This window comes from Oryctolagus cuniculus, chromosome 9 (assembly GCF_051225735.1).
Source record: "Oryctolagus cuniculus isolate XC-2025 breed Fujian yellow rabbit chromosome 9, ASM5122573v1, whole genome shotgun sequence".
In the NCBI taxonomy this organism is placed as follows: Eukaryota; Metazoa; Chordata; class Mammalia; order Lagomorpha; family Leporidae; genus Oryctolagus; species Oryctolagus cuniculus.
Window position 1 is genome coordinate 70,086,142 of NC_142875.1, and position 17,519 is coordinate 70,103,660.

Below are 17,519 nucleotides of genomic sequence, written 5' to 3' on the forward strand. Positions count from 1 at the left end.
AATTTTGGAAAGCCGGACTTTCTCTGGGTGTAATATGTTTCTTTATTTACTTTACTACCATCTTTCTCTACAATGGAAGATATCTTATTTCCCTACAGGTTGCATATATCATTGGCAAACAGTCTTTCACAAGAGTTAACACTTAAATGTCTCCAAAAACAATCTGCCCCAAGTTTGTATTTTGTGTAAAAGATAAAGCTTAATCTCAGGCATTTCATATCTTGGTCATTCATTTAGGATTTTCTAAGTTAACTCAGAATTGACTTGTTGATTTATTTCCAGTTTCTCAGTGGGACTATCAGAATTCTAGATTCTGGAAGCCATAAGTGAATGGGGAAATGTCAGGAAGGGCGTCTGGCCTTCTTTTTGCCATCTGTCCATAGAGCTTGTACTCATGGATCCTTGACCTTATCAGGGCCCAGACACAGGCAGACACACTCACATAAGAACTCTGTTTCCCCATGTGGTCTCCAGTCAAAGTCCAGTGGAATCATCCTGTGTCCCTTTTGGTCCCATGGTGAGGACCTTTCACGTCCGCTGCCTTCTGAGAGAGCACAGCTCTCTTCAGTGTTCTTCTTTATCATGGAAGTTGTCTCAAGCTGTTACCCACACCCGCTGGGCTACTAGGTTTCATCTAGTGCTGTTCCTCCCACCCTGGGTGGGAAGTTATCTGTCCCTTCACTACTTTCCAGCAGCCACCAAGGATCAAGACACAGGTCTAATCCATTCTCCCAAAACTTGTTCGTCCCCTTGTGGATTTTGGCTCTAGGAGAAGAAAGAATGAAATACCCCTTCTAAAACTCCTGTAATATTGCTTTCCTTTTATTCTTTCTCCCCAAGTCCAAAGAATTTTTTATCTAGTACCCAGGGTAGAACACTCACTCTGATTATATAATCTTTCAAATCTTTTGTTTCACATCTGGATTTCAGATTTTGTAGCTCAAAAGCTAAAAACTCTTAACTTTTGTTCTCCATAGTCACCTGCAACTTCCCTGCAGGCAAAAGATTCTTCTTATCGAGCTAGTTAAATAAGGGCGGGTCATGGGTTAACAGTGGATACATGAAAAATACTGTAGCTGTCTATACGTAAAACTGTCAGTCCACATGAGGATAGTAATTGTACTGGATGAGCAGCTGCAGAATTCCATGAAACCTGGATTGTTTTCTTTTACATAGCTACTATTGGGGGAAAATACCATTTCATTGGTTCTTTCTGGCATCAACTGCTATGATTAATGCATTCCCCTTTTTTTTTAATTTTTATTTTTTGACAGAATTAGACAGAGAGAGAGAGACAGAGAGAAAGTTCTTCCTTCCGTTGGTTCACCCCCCAAATGGCCACTGTGGCCGGCGCTGCGCTGATCTGAAGCCAAGAGCCAGGTGCTTCCTTCTGGTCTCCCACATGGGTGCAAGCGCCCAAACACTTGGGCCACAGCAGAGAGCTGGACTAGAACCCTGAGCAATGCATTCCCTTTTTATAGACATTTTCTTTTTAAGTGAAGCTAAGCCTCCTGGCTGATTTGACCAAGGAACAATTTCTTACACTTATGAATTGAACACAGGGGAGCTGACTGCCTCTGAGGCGTCTGGGCAAATATGTGTCCTGTAAGAGTGCACCTTTGATGGATGGAAATAAACTGAGCCAACCAAATCCTCCTTTTCATGATTTGTTAGAAGACAAAGGGAAGGCAGTTCCTTTGAACTCAGGTAGCTATCCCAAAGACTAGCGAGCTGCTATGTGCAGCAGCACGGGGAGTTCGGGCATCTAGAGAGGATCATGTGGCTCCCATATTACCTCATTGTTCTCACAAATTTTTGCATGAATTTCCATTACTTAGGTAACCTACTGAAGCATCTTCTACAAGGTACTGATAGGATACCAACCTTGTCGGATTCGGGGGACTTAATGAATAAATTATGTATGTGAATGTTTTTTTTTGCCAGGTAGAGTTAGACAGTGAGAGAGAGAGACAGAGAGAAGGTTATAGACAGTGAGAGAGAGACAGAGAGAAAGGTCTTCCTTCCATTGGTTCACCCCCCCAAATGGCCACTACGGCTGGCACTGCATTGATCCGAAGCCAGGAGCCAGGTGCCTCTCCTGGTCTCCCGTGCAGTGCAGGACCCAAGCACTTGGGCCATCCTCCACTGCCTTCCCGGGCCACAGCAGAGAGCTGGACTGGAAGAGGAGCAACCAGGACTGGTACCTGGCTCCCTAACCGGGACTAGAACCCGGGGTGCCGGTGCTGCAGGCAGAGGATTAGCCAAGTGAGCCACGGTGCTGGCCTGTATGTGAACTTCTATCACAGTGCCTGAGGAAGTAAATAGCAGTCTAGTAACATTCAAAATTTCTCACTGATTGACTATGATTAACTCATTAATCTATTAATACTATGAATTTTCTGTTGAAACCATGACAATAAGATATTTTTGTTACATTCAAGACTCTTCAAAAGGTTAATAATAATTAATTCGTTGTTGTCATTAAACATATAAATTTGTTGTTGACTTGCTACGGTACCAGTGTCTCAGTGTCAAAAAAGATTTTGTATTTCCTCTTTCCTGAGCTTGTAGTCTTTTTGGGTAGAGAAGATAAAAATGAGCCTCATTGCTTCTGTTCAAAATTTCCTAATCTCCTGAACAAAGCTATTTTTGTTGCTTCTTAGATTGATAAAAGGAGTTATATGATTTGTTTAAAATGATCAGAGCTGGTGGCGATCTGAGTCTTCTGGCTAGGTCTATAACACTCTCTAAATGGTTTCTGGTGACAAGGTCGCTTAGTAATCTTTGCTGTATAATGAATCACACTAAAACTTTGCAGTTTAAAGCCATGAACCCACATTAACTGTGTTCCTGAGGGTCAGGCATCTGCGAACAGTTTGCCTGGGTGACTTTGACTCAGGTTCTCTGGAAGGCTGCAGTGAAGGTGTTGGTCAGGCCTTCAGACACGGAAGCTGGCTTTTCCTAAGACTGAGGGATAGAAGAGAAATCAAGAGACAGAGAGACTCAAGACAGAAGCACAGTCATTCATAACCTAATCTTGAAGCGCCATCCATCACTTCCACCGCATTCTCCTCATTACAAGAGTCATGACATCCAGCCCTACCCAAGGAGCGTGTATACCAGGGGAGGGTCATTGTTGGAGACTGCTTGTCCCACGTGGATGTTCTCAACACTGCACAGTCAAAGAAATGGTTGGGCCTGAAATTTGCCCCAGCTCTGAGTTGCTTAGGGAATTTTCTGGCTACACGGAGAGTTCCAATGTGAGAACAGTAGATTCCAGAGAGAGCTTACAATGAAAGACATAGATCCAACACCACATTGCTAGAGCCAGTTGAGCCCAAATAATGAATGTAGAAGGTTGGAAAGAGGGCTCTACTCATGTCCATGTTCAGAGAGGCTCTGGCTTGCATAAAATCACTGCCCATTAAGCACATAGCGCTAAATTTTAAAAATATATTTTTGATTAGAAAACAGCTCTACCCCAAAACACAAGAGATGGCCTTAGAGACTGTTCATGTTTCCACGTGTTATGGCTTTCTCTCAGAGAGGCAGATATCACAGAAAATATTTAAAGGATCTTCATTATGCTGTGGTCAGCTGCCTCTACATTCACAGGGAAGTTCCTAGTGGACATGTGATGCTGATTTTATCTTTTAAACTTTATGGTCTTTTTTGAAAATAAATAGTACCTATAATTATCATAAGATCATTAATAAAAGATACTTTGAAAAGAACACATCTGCTTCCAAGATGTTTGAATTCATGATCATTCTAACAAAGCACAAAATAGAAATACAAATGGATTATACAGTGTAAGCTCAATAGGCAGCAAGTCTACACTTTCTGAAAGGGCCACAGGAAGAGATGGATGAAGAAGCATTTCAGTTGCAAAAGCGTAACAAAAGTCATAGGGAAACATGTAAATTTTACAACTCCTGTGGAAGTCTATTTGGCAATATACATCAAACTTACAACATGCTTCTACCCTTTGACCCAGAAATTCCTCTTGTAGGAATTTATCATGAAAATGAATTTGCACACATATGGAATTCCGTATTTATATGGTTATTTGTTGCAACACTATTTGCAGTGGCAAAATCCTAGGAATAATCTAAACATACATCAGTGGAGGAGTGGTGCAAAAAATTAATATATCCTCATAATGAAAAACTCTCCATACCAAAATCTGTACACAGATGTTTATAGCAATTTTATTCATAATTGCCCAAACTTAGAAGAGCCAAGATGTCATTCAGTGGGTAAATGGATAAACTGCAGTATATCCAGATAATGGAATATTATTTAGTGCTAAAGAAATGTACTGTTGGTCAGCGCTGCTGCTCACTTGGCTAATCCTCTGCCTGTGGCACTGGCATCCCAGGTTCTAGTCCCGGTTGCTCCTCTTCCAGTCCAGCTCTCTGGTGTGGCCCGGGAGGGCAGTGGAGGATGGCCCAAGTGCTTGGGTCCTGCATCCGCATGGGAGACCAGGAGGAAGCACCTGGCTCCTGGCTTCAGATTGGCGCAGCGCAGTGGTGGCCATTTTGGGGGTGAACCAACAGAAAGGAAGACCTTTCTCTCTGTCTCTCTTTCTCACTGTCTAACTCTGCTTGTCAAAAAAAAAGAAAAGAAAAGTACTGTTAAGTCATGGAGGAACCTTAAATGCATATTACTAAGTGAAGGAAACCAATATGAAAACACTGTATGAGTATGAGAAGATGATATTTTGGAATAGGCAAAACTAAGGAGACCGTGGGAATATCAGTGGTTTCTAAGGTTTAAGAGGGAGGAAGAGATGAGTAGGGGCACAACAGATTTTAGGTCAGTGAAACTACTCTGTATGATACTGAAATGGTGGGCACAGGTCATTATACCAAGAGTATGGACTTTGGGTGATAATGATATGTCAACGTAAATTCTTGATTCCAACAAACACACTACTTCGGTGAGTAATGTTGATAATAGGGGAGTCTATGCATGTATATGAGGAGGGAGTAGATGGGAGAACCCCGAACTTTCCACTCAACTTTGCTATGGACCTAAAACCACTGTGAAAAATAAAGTCTATTTTTAAAAAATAAGGAAATTCTTTATGTAGTACAATGGAACTTCTCCAAGACGGATTGTTAAGTAACAAAAGCAAAGTCTTTCCTGTGAGTTCAGTCTGTGGAAAGAGAACTTTGAAAACTAGTGTGCCTACCTTCTCAAAGGCACTCACCATTGTGAGGAAGTATTTGTATAATTTGCCACTTGGACTTATTTTCCTTTTCTAATATAATAAAGAAGTTTGGGAGAAAGACTGCACACTTAACAGAACTTGCTTGTTTTTGAAGCATTCTTGGGCTCCCAGGGATATCAGCAGCACTGTCTAGTGAGAGGTAGGGTGTCACAACTCCAAAGGGCTTCTGTGGGTTGTTGTGCGTCAGGTTGTAGATCTACAGTACATCCACACTGGCCAGTTTATCTTAACTCAAAAGCAAACAGCTCATTAATCACAGCACAACCCCCTCTCACCCTGTCTCCCCATTGCCTGACTGTAGGGGAAGCTACATATTTATTTACTGAACAAAACAAGACTTCTGCTTCCAACTTGTGGGAGAGAAGGTCAAATTGCCAAGGCATGATGTAATCAAAGGGCTAATGGTAAATAGCTGTGAGGTCATGTCTGTAGTATAGAATTATTTGAAAGAACAGAGGAGTGTTAAGCAGTTTGAATGCTTTTAATGACACTGAAATGGAAAGAATGTGAGCATATTGGCAGAGTGCACTGTATAGGGATTGCTCTGGCCATCACCTCAGAGGGTCCAACAGGCCTGATATGGGTGGGAACTCTGTTCTTATACCCTTCACAAAAGAAATAAAAAGAGGAGGAAGTAGAAAAGTGGATCCGGTGTTCTTAGGAGTCATGAGTGGAAATAGACAAATTCTGATTTGTTGTTTTAAGAGGAAAATTGTAAGAGTTGAGGAAGAGCATGTTTCCACTGGCTCTGATGCCCCTGGAAGTGCTTTCTAGGGGCCTGATTCCTGGGAGGGGAGAGGAGGTCCCAACAAGGACAGGAGGAGGGCGAGAAGGTAGGGAATGGCAGCAGACAGCTGCGGGTGGAAAGTTCTTTATATTCCCTCGGAACAAACCAAGTTATTTCGGTTCTCACAGAAATTTTTTAAAAAGATTTTTATTTATTTATAAGCACTTGGGCCATCCTCCACAGCCCTCCTGGGCCACAGCAGAGAGCTGGACTGGAAGAGGGGCAACCGGGACTAGAACCCAGTGCCCATATAGGATGCTAGCACCGCAGGTGGAGGATTAACCTAGTGCGCCACTGCGCCGGCCCCAGTTCTCACAGAAATTTTATCACAGAAAAAAAATTTTCTTTTTCTTTTCCTGAGACTATATAACCAACTTTTAATAACTTGTAATTCCATATCAGCTTCCACTTTTGTCAGAGTGGTGAAGGTGCATCCCCCAGCGTTGGCTGCATGCCCCTCTGTGCAGGGAGGAGGTGCAAAGAGGACTTCACACAGAGTCTCCCATAAAATACAGTTTCCTTGAGCACACCTGGGCTGGCCACAGACCAGTCTTCCAGGGCCTCATCTGTTCAAGGCTGGGGCAGCCACCAGGGATATAGTGACTAGATGGACTGGGACCAATCAAGTTCCAGAGTAGTTAGGGGTTTGGCCTTGAACCAGATAGTCTGGTATTTGAACTCTTTTTTCCCTGGAAGAAAATGGAGAAAATCTAGTCATATTATTGTTGAGTGTTCGGCTCACTTGGCTAATCCTCCGCTGGCGGCACCGGCACCCTAGGTTCTATTTCCGGTCGGGGCGCCGGACTCTGTCCCGGTTGCTCCTCTTCCAGGCCAGCTCTCTGCTGTGGCCCAGGAGTGCAGTGGAGGATGGCCCAAGTGCTTGGGCCCTGCACCCCATGGGAGACCAGGAGGAAGCACCTGGATCCTGGCTTTGGATTGGCGCAGCGCACCAGCCATGGTGACCATTTTGGGGGTGAACCAACGGCAAAGGAAGACCTTTCTCTCTGTCTCTCTCTCTCTCACTATGTAACTCTGCCTGTCCAAAAAAAATGAGTAAGCTTTATTTTTATCATGTCATGAAGTACTTGTGCACAAGTATTCATTTTAGTACGTGGCATGTGTTGCTGTACCAGTTGGATGCTGTCATGCCAAGAATCCTGCATGCTGAATATAATAGACTTTTTTCCATTCATCTTTGTAGACTTCTTAAAGAACTAAAAATTATATTTTAGGAAACTGCATTGTGGTACAGCAGGTTGAACTGTTACTTGCAGTGCCAACATCCCATATCTAGCACAAATGCAAAATAGAAAAATATAACCACACTCTATAGAATATGGATCATGCAATTAAATATAAGTAATCGAATTCACTTTGGAAAATTTAAAAATCTGAGTAAAATTCTAATTAAAATGTTGGTAGTCATCAGCATGAACTTAAGAATTCTTAGAATTAAAGAGTTAGTAAAAATTCAGAGTTAAATGATATAAAGAGATACAAGGTATCCTGAAAGTTTAGTGCAGTTCCAGGTTATTAAAGTAATTATTTGTAAAGTCTAACCTCCTGCCTTACAGTTTTATATTTTTAATTAAGGTATTTATATGCACATAAGTGCCTTTGTAATTAGAAGAGAATGTTCTAGAAAGATAGCCTCAAACAAAGAGCAGTTAAGTTACCTCTGGGAGGGGAGGTGGGCCCACATGAGACAAAGCTTATGAAGGGAGACTTTTTGTTTTGGGGTCTCTATAAGGTTGCATTCACCCCACCAGCCAACTAGGACTGCAAGAGCTAAGGCAGATTCGTCATTTTAATAAATCTCTTGTCGCCCTGCACATCACTGGTCTTGCTTTCCTACCATTGCCAGATCTAGTGTCTACACCACTTCCTCTCATCCCTTGACACACTTACTCTCATTCCTTTTCAGAGGTTACAGAAGTTCCCTCTATGCCTTCTCTCCCCTCCCTCATATGGGAGTGCTCATCTTGACCAATGGCTGGAAGAGCACATACATTTCTGAGTAGGCAATAGGACACTTATTACCTTCCCAATTTACAGATGGGCAAGTGGAAGAAGAGTTTAGAATACATCTCTCAGGGTTGCTAGTTTGGTGTGAAGGCTCAAATTCCCAGCTCAGAGATCTCTCTACTCTCAGATTACACTTCTGAGCCTTTGACCTTGAAGGTGTGACATAATAAATGTGCCACTTAAATGAAGACAGATTTCCAATGAACTTCCTAGGTCAAATACCTACAATGGGTCCCCATTGCCTATTAAAAACCCAAAGATAGATATGTTGGGAAACAGGGACTTAAAAGAATTCCGAGAAAATTATTCATGTTGCAAAAATAATCACTAATGGTCCTCGATTTACAATAGTTTGACCTTTGATTTTTTGACTTTATGATGGTGATAAAGCATACCCATACAACCATTCTTGTGTGTACCTTTGCTACAATATTCAATAAATGACATGAGATACTCACCCCTATGTTATAAAATAAACTTTGTGTTGAATGATTTTTCCCATCTTCGGGCTAATGTCAATGTTCTGAGCATGCTTAACACAGCTGAAGCTAAGTTCTGATGTTCAGCACATTGGGTGTGTTAGATGCCTTTTGACATAAGATATTTTCAATAAAATATTATTAATTAATAAAATTAGTTAATAAATTAATAGTGGAGGATGGCCCAGGTGCTTGGGCCCTGCACCCCATGGGAGACCAGGAAAAGCACCTGGCTCCTGGCTCCTGCCATCGGATCAGCGCGCTGCACCGGCCGCAGCGCGCTGGCCGCGGCGGCCATTGGAGGGTGAACCAACGGCAAAAGGAAGACCTTTCTCTCTGTCTCTCTCTCTCACTGTCCACTCTGCCTGTCAAAAACAAAAAAAAAAAAAAAAAAAAAAAAAATTAATTAATAAAATATTAAATCTACTGTAAGTGAAAGATCATGTGTATTTTCTAAAGGAGGCAAGCATATCGTCAACTACTTGCTGTGTCCATATGATTGATTACTTAGTAGTTTGCTAATTACAAAGGCATACTTAGAGATGACCAGCAGAGACTAGAACAAATGAATGTTCCTCTCCCATTTCTGAAGAAGATATGTGGGCTGTAAGGGAAACTGATTCTCTAAGACTTAGGACTGCAAGGAAGTCTCAAAGTTCCGAGGGCTTGGAAGAGGGCCAACTGAGCCCCTTCTGCCTCCCACTTTGTTTTTTCCCTTCATTCCCAGGCCATTCGCATGTCATCTCCTTCAGTGCGCTTGTCCAGCCCAGTGGGTGATGGGGGTCTGGGAACATCTATGCTTAAATTCATGTTTAATGGGGCTGGCGCCGTGGCTCACTTGGTTAATCCTCCACCTGCAGTGCCAGCATCTCATATGGGCGCCGGTTCTAGTCCCGGTTGCTCCTCTTCCAGTCCAGCTCTCTGCTGTGGCCCAGAAGGGCAGCGGAGGATGGCCCAAGTGCTTGGCTCCTGGCTCCTGGCTTCGGATCGGCGCAGCTCCAGCCATAGCGGCCATTTGGGGGGTGAACCAACGGAAGGAAGACCTTTCTCTCTGTCTCTCTCACTGTCTAACTCTATCTGTCAAAAATAAAATTAAATTAAATAAATAAATAAATTCGTGTTTAGTTAGTGAGGCTTCCAGCTGCTTCTCAGTTTAAGAAAAGTCAAAAAGTCACTTTGAGTTAGGAGTCTTTTGTTCGTGGAATCCCTGAGCCAGGCCTTCTAGCTAAGCCACAACAGGGTGAACAAATCACACCTTGTCTTTCACCTGTCTTAGGCTCCCATTAATATACAAAGCTCTGGGAAAGAGTGGAGTAGCTTTCAGCAAGACTTTTAATGTCTTAAGAGGCAAAATATTCCATAATCTCAGTCTTTCTCTGAGACTGAGGTTTAGAAACCTGTTCAAGCAGGACAGATTGCCACATCAGGGATTTTTGTATGCAAAATAATACAGAGATAAGAAAAAAATGAAGAATCCATATACTGTTTTGCATCATTATGGCAAGGAATTAGAGAAAAAAGAAATGAACAGAAAACTATGATCTTTTGGTGATATTATAGTCTAGGAAAATTCCATGAGCCCTCTGGCTCTTCTCATGCTAAAAACTCAGTGTTATGAATGAATGGAGGACTTGGTTTAAATAAATCACCTAGAAGATCCTAATTGTGGACACCAGTAGAATGAGTATGTAACTAACCCTGGTCTGGCAACAAAGTAGCAGCCACTGAGAAGCCCAATGCTTCTAGAAAGAGGGGCTACAAGTTCGCTAAAATCAGGGACATCTCTCTTCCTACTGGGAGGGGCTGTCCCAGACTCAACTTCTCTTAAGTTTAGGACCCACAAGGCCTCCTGGTGTTGGGCCTCTGGCATTTCCTAGCCACCCCCCAACAACTAGGACCTAAGCTTAGCAACTTGGCAACTAAGCCTAAAATATCGATTCCCCCAGAGTGAGACTGACTTCTCTCACATTGAGGAGTCATGATTCAGAGAGAGACTCCACGGCCACAAAAACATAAGCAAAAGGAAATGGGGCGCCTTTCTCAAGTCTCTATGCCTCAGTGTGTTTACCTCTGCACATAGCCAGGCTCTCTGGAGATGCTGAGATACACGTGGACACCTGCAGACCCGTTGGTCAGTTTCAGAGCACTTGCTGCTGATCACCCAGCCTCAGTTCGCAGCCTAGGCTGTGGAGAACCAGAAACTGTTCTCATTTTACAGACTGGGAACAGAGAGCCGTGTAACTGGAGTGCTGGTGCTAAGTCACGCAGTGAATAAGGACAGGCCCAGGAGGCCAGCCTGAGTCCTCTGGGTGCGGAGTGCCTGCTCCACGTCAGCTCTGGGGTGACTGAGGGGGACAAAGGATGACTGCCACGTGTGCTGGTGTCCATGGGTAGGAGGACCTCCACACAGAGCCACACTTCCCTTCCTAGACAGCAGAAGGTCCAACACCCTCCCAAAAAGACAAACTCAGAACTAGGCACCCATGTTTGCTGATTATTTTCTGCTGATTAAGCCTTTTTCTGCTGATCAGAGAACTCAGTCTTCATATTTCCAATGGGCTCATCAACGTATTTTTTAAAGTTTGGCGAGTTTGAATCAGGATTCAAATATCAGCAACAATTTTGTGACTGGCAGGTATGTTTCTTTTTTTTTTCTTTTTTTTTTTTTTTTGACAGGCAAAGTGGACAGTGAGAGAGAGAGACAGAGAGAAAGGTCTTCCTTTGCCGTTGGTTCACCCTCCAATGGCCGCCGCAGCCAGCGTGCTGCGGCCAGTGCAGTGCGCTGATCCGAAGGCAGGAGCCAGGTGCTTCTCCTGGTCTCCCATGGGGTGCAGGGCCCAAGCACTTGGGCCATCCTCCACTGCACTCCCTGGCCACAGCAGAGAGCTGGCCTGGAAGAGGGGCAACCGGGACAGAATCTGGCGCCCTGACCGGGACTAGAACCCAATGTGCCGGCGCCACAAGGTGGAGGATTAGCCTACTGAGCCATGGCGCTGGTGGTATGTTTCTTAATTCTTTCTTACTCTGGAAGTTTTACTTTCAGCTCTTCTTATATTTTCTTTTCAATTTATCTACTAAAAAAGCCAATTTGTCCTTTAAAGTTTTCCACTGTTTTGGTTGTACTGATTGTAGCCCAGTAGCATCAATTAGCATGTTTCTCTCTTAGTTCATTAGGGATTATGAAATTGTGACAGACTGTGCTGGTACTTTTTTACTTATCAACCAAAATCCTCTATAAAGTGAAACCTTCCATCATCGACTATTTTGCTAACTCACTATCACTAAAATTGGCACTTCTGGAAGTAGCATCATGATTTTCTGTGGTTTTTAGTTCTTTATGACGAATTATTTGATCTGTCTTAATTAGGAGATAAATGTAGCGAGCTATCAGGACTATTACATCACACAGGGACCTAAAATATTTCTGAATAAGTTGCCTTGTTTTCAAATCGGTTAGAAGGCAGCGGCCTATTTTCCCTGTTATTTAAGAGTATCTTGAATTCCCAGTCTCATGTTGTACTTTCAGAGGGGACCGGGTGAGAGAAGAGCAGACAGAGTAAGTTCTTCCTCCCTCAGCCTTCCTGCGTGTTCGTGGTCTGTGTGCTGCTGCCCTGGAGCTTGGTGTGGCCTTGTGCTCACACACACAGTAAAGACCTGCAGCTTTGCTCATTAGTGACGTCATTTTTGGCAGAAGAAACGTGACATGACTTGGCTCTGTTATTTATTAGTAATGGCTGCTATCTTTGTGTCTGCTTTCTAAATGTGTGTCTTCCCCTTTGTTCCCTCAAATCACACTTTCTGATTCTAGATTTCCCTCTCCCCTGCCACCTCCAAATAATTTAGAACTCATTTCCTTGAATACTTTCCTTTGTATTTATTTTTATTTTTAAAAGATTTAGTTTATGTATTTGAAAGAATTACAAAGAGAAGTAGAGACAGAGAGGTGTTCCTATCCACTAGTTCACTCCCCAAATGGCCACAATGGTCGGAGCTGAGCCTAACTGAAGCCAGGAGTCAGGAGCTTCCTCCGGTTCTCCCACATGGGTGCAGGGGCCCAAAGACTTGGGCCATCCTCTACTGCTTTCTCAGGCGATAGCAGAGAGCTGGGAGCTGGATTGGAAGTGGAGCAGCCAGGACTTGAAACAGTGCCCATATGAAATGCCGGTGCTGCAGGCCAGGGCTTTAACCCACAGTGCCACAGCAGCAGCCCCGAATACCTTCCTTTTTGACCCGGGGTAGTTTCTTTCCTTTCCAAATCACCTTTCAGTGAGATGGAGGAGCCTTTTGAGGTCAGATTCCATTTAATAAGTAAATATAAATCCACCGTTTCGGTTCACAGCTTATGAAGCTGAGAGGAACAGGAATATCTTCCAGGCCAGTGGTCTTCCAGGTGCATTTCCAAGTACAGATCACCTGAGAGCTACACAGAAAGGAGAAAGAAGCCAAGCAGCCCTTGCCTCTGTTTCCTAAGGGCCACTCGGGCGTTATCTGCTCTAAGTTGGAGACCCCACCCTCTAATCTTTTCTTTTAAAAAAAAATAGAGTTTCACTATGAAAACAGTTTGGGGATCATTGATTCTAGACCAATTTCCTAATTTTAAGCTGAGAAACATACAGCTCAAAGTAGTTGATTAACTTGTCCAAGATCATAACATCAGTCAATTGTAGAATCCTGACTTAATCAAGATCTCTTGATTTTGCCACTTATTATGCCTTCTAGGATTTTACAAGATAATAGAAATAAAAATGGAAATGGAAACTTAAAATTATTAAGAATCCTTTAAAACAACTGGAAACATGTTTTTGCGAAGTCCAAGGGTCATGTGTGTGTGTGTGTGCAGTGTACGTGTGTGCTACAGATGTGCATGTGTTGAGGAAGGGGTTGGTATGGGTAGGTATTAGTATATGTAGGAGGAACCTTGTGTGACATGAAGAGTAGCAGCATTATCTTGCATTCTATAAAATAACCACTTGGGATTGAAGACCTTGCTTTCTCCAGGGAGCTCAACTTCCTTGATAAGCTGAACTGTATCAGGTAGGAAGGATGAGGCTTGAGCAGCTGAATTGCAGAGGAAGTCATCCCCATACTTGCATTCCATCCTGAAAAGTCACAACTTCCCACTTCTGTGTAGAATGTTCCAGACATCAAAGCTGGCCTAAGTATAGAAGCATAGATCCTGGGAAAGGCGGTTCTGGGCAGCTGACCCTACAGTGGAAGCCTAGCTGAGGGGCAGGGGGAAGGTCAGCACTGGCTGGCAGTGCTGGTAGTTCGAGTCTCCATGCAGTTTCCACAGTTTGTTGCGGAGAACTCAGTGGAGATGAGTACCTTGTACCTATAATCTCACAAGCAGCTGTCTTCACTTTCTCATTGTGGTTTTTACCATGTTTAATGTATGTAGTTATTCAATGATCTGCCTCCCACCCTAGTGACTTATCTTCCATGAAGGCAGAAAGACCACTTCTGTTTCAATCCCTATTGTATCCTTAATGCTCAACATATATTTGTTAAGAGAGAAGTGTTTTAAAAACCCCACACATATCAAATAATATGTACCTTACTGGAAACTTGAACTTCTTTAGACTTCTCTTCAAGGATCTTAAGGAAGAAGGTTGCAGGGAACCATCTTAGGAGAACTGGGTCAATCTTGTGACTCAACCATTTGACGCATTGGAGCAAAGCCCCTTTGTTTATTTGAGCTGCATAGGCACTTGTGTCTTCAGTCTTCATTTTTTTCTTGCAGTCCTGACCTTGAGTGATGACTAGGACTTTGATACATCCAACTACAATGGAGGGAATGGAAAGAAGGGCAGGGGAGAGGAGCTGTGTCCTCTCCTACGTGCCTCCCACCCATGTGCCTCATGTACTTCCTTTTCCTCTGCCCCCCATTTCCCCATCTTCACATAAATAGATATCTCTTTGGTTTTTAGCCTCTGCAATATTTCCATTCTCAGTCTCTTTTCATTCTTGGACCTCTTTTTCCTTCTCGAAGAACACTCAAAAAATAACCTCACTTGTCAATTCCTGGTCACTCTCCCTCCTACTCTCTGGATGACGCCATCATCCTTCTTCTGTCTATTCAAATCTCTGACATCCCTTGCATTCTGAAAATAGAACAAAATAGAACAAAACAGAACAAGCAAGAGAAAATTATCTCATCTCCTTTGAAGACATCTAGCAACTTCCCTGTGTCAGTTCCCTGCCTCCCTTCCTGATACCAATGGATGAACTGCACCTGCTCCTATATCTCAACAATTCCACGTGTGCCCTAGATTACATTTCACCCGATTTTTCTTTGCATTGTAATTTCTCCCATTATGCTAAATTCCCACCAGTATCCAATCCTGGTAAAATATCTTATATATTATAAACAGAAAATAAAAACTCTCAGACATTGTATGTATCCCTACTAATAACCACCCCTACTCCATTGCCTTGGTAGCCAAATTATCAAGAGACATCTTGTCTGTCTTCATCTCGCCTTCTGCCTTCACCCACTAGTCCCCTGAAACTGCTGTATGGGTTGAACTATGTTCCTGAAAAGATGTGTTAGGCCTTTTTTGAGAATGGAGTTGTTGCAGATATAAATGGTTAGGATGAGGCCATGCTGATTTAGGGTGGGCCTTTAACACCATATGACAGGTGTCCTTATAAGAAGAGAAGACAGAGACTCTTCCCTAGATTCTTCACAGAGAGCATGGGCCTGCTATATCTTGATTTTGGACTTTGTGCAATGCTATGAAAGAAGGAGTTTCTGCTGTTTTAAGTCATTCCAGTTGGTGCTACTTAGTTCTGATAGACCTGGGACACTAATCACTGTGCATATCCAGGTTACCAAGAATCTTCACGTATTCAAATCAAATCATTGTCTCTTCTTGTTGGTCTTAGGAGACCTCTTAGCAACCACTGGTCACACTCCCTCCTTGACACTCCTTCTCTTGTCTTGTGGAATTTTACGTTGTCCCATTGTCCCTCCTAGTTCACTTTCCCATCCTTCTTGGTCTGCATTACCAGCTCTTTCTCCATTTCTCTGTCTCTAAAATCTGATTTCCTCAAGAATTCTCTTCCCTTCTTGCAATCCACCTTCCAGTTTCATCTCTTCATAAACACTGTAAGGCTAAAAACTCTACAAATTTATGTCTCTAGTCAAGGCCTCCCTATTAAGCTCCATGCTGGTGTATTTCTGTTGACTCAGTCTCTATACTTGAATCTCTGAGAACCACATGCAAACCTAATCTTTCCAAACTCAAGCTCTTGATTCCTGCCCCTCAAACTTACTTCTTTCTCTCTTAGTACATTACAGCCAATTGCTCTGGCTAAAAACCTATAATTCATCTCTGTTCCTTTTTTCTCCCATCCCAAATGTAATCTACTAGCAGGTTGTATTGGTTCTACTGTCAAAGTATGTCCTGGTAGTCTACAGCTTAACAATTAATTTACTCAGCAAATTTTTACTGAACACTTACTGTATGTCAGATACTAGTCTGTGCATTGTAGTAAATAAAATAAGTACAAGAACCAAAGACTACTGCTTGTATGGAAAATATATTCCACTGGAGAGTACCTGATTGTGAATTCAGTAAATAAGTAAATAAATGTCAGAAAGTGATGATGTAGAAGGACAAGAAGAATGAAGGTAATGGATGAGAGTATGAGACAGTAGGCAAGGGGAAGCATACATGCTGAATCTGGTAATTCCTTACCATTCTCATCAGCTGCAATCTAATCTAAGCCACCATCATCTCTTGATTTGAAGGAGGCAGGAAGCTCCCCCCCCACTGCCTGCTTTCATATTTATTCCTTTACAATTCACCCTTCACACTGCAACAAGAATGATCTTTTAAAAATGTAAGTCACATCAAGTCACTGTTCTATAAAAGCTGTCCAGAATAAAATCTGGCCTATAAGCCCTCATAATTCCTGTAGCTATCCCTTACTCATCTACTTTTGCCACACCAGACTTCTTGATATTCTTCCTACACCCAACTTGACTCCATTGAGGACTTCGTGCTTACTGTTCCCTCTGCCTTCAATACTCCCCCTAAATCTTCACCTGACTTGTTTTCTCAATTCATTCATGATTCCATTTTAGGTCAGCTCTTTAGAGCATCCATCTGGCCACTTCTTTAAAAATAAAAATAATACCAGTCCACCATTATTCCTTTAGCCCAATGCTATGCCTCCATAACATCTGTTTCCACCTGCCATTACATTATTTGTTTATTTGCTCATCATCAGCATTACACAGTCTACTGGGAACACCTTGAAGGCAAGAACTTCGTCTTGTTCACTGCCATATATCTGCATGTAGAACACTTCCTGAGTGACTTTTGGTGTTTAATAGTATCTGTGAAAAATAAATTAACTTTGACCCTAGCGTTATAATTTTTATACCTTTTGCTTCTCAGGAAACCTGAAGGTGACCTTGATGCATCCCTTAAGGGACAAAATAGTGGTCTCTGCAGTTGCATATTTGTCCTGATTGTCAGACTTTGTTCTCTGAGGTTCTTCCAAGTCACTATCATCTGCAATTATGGGGAGCCTGGAGCACCCCACCGAGAGCATCCCTTCTACTGCTTGACTGAAGATTAGATGCACTACCAAGTAGCCATAGATGACTTACAATCTGGCTTCTCATTTAATTCTGCCTGACTTCATCTTCTTTCTGATATAATTTTATTAAGGCCCCCAGCATCTCCATTGTATGATTTCTTTCTTCCCACCCCCATGGTTTCTGTCAACAGAGGGCTGTTTACCCTCCCCACAGCAGGTGGGGATTTAGGGTTATACATCTGTGACAATGAACACTTTTTTAAGTGACTTTTCATGTGGGTCCAGATCCACCAAATCAGATTATTGTATGCTGAAGAGACAGTGAAAATGCTTCTATTTCTTTCACCAAGACTTGATTTTCCTCCAATTTTCTGGGACTTAAAACAGAAAGCTTGCTTGAGGAGAAGGTGGTCCAGTTGTTGCCTTAGGATAAAGTGAAGAA

At 42.7% G+C, this 17,519-nt stretch overlaps 1 pseudogene; it reads right to left on the reverse strand.

Annotated features, from left to right (window-relative positions):
* The window catches only part of LOC149124601 (heterogeneous nuclear ribonucleoprotein A1-like), a 36,585-nt pseudogene extending 19,496 nt beyond the window's left edge, over positions 1-17,089 (reverse strand).
* Between the last annotated feature and the right edge of the window lie 430 nt (positions 17,090-17,519).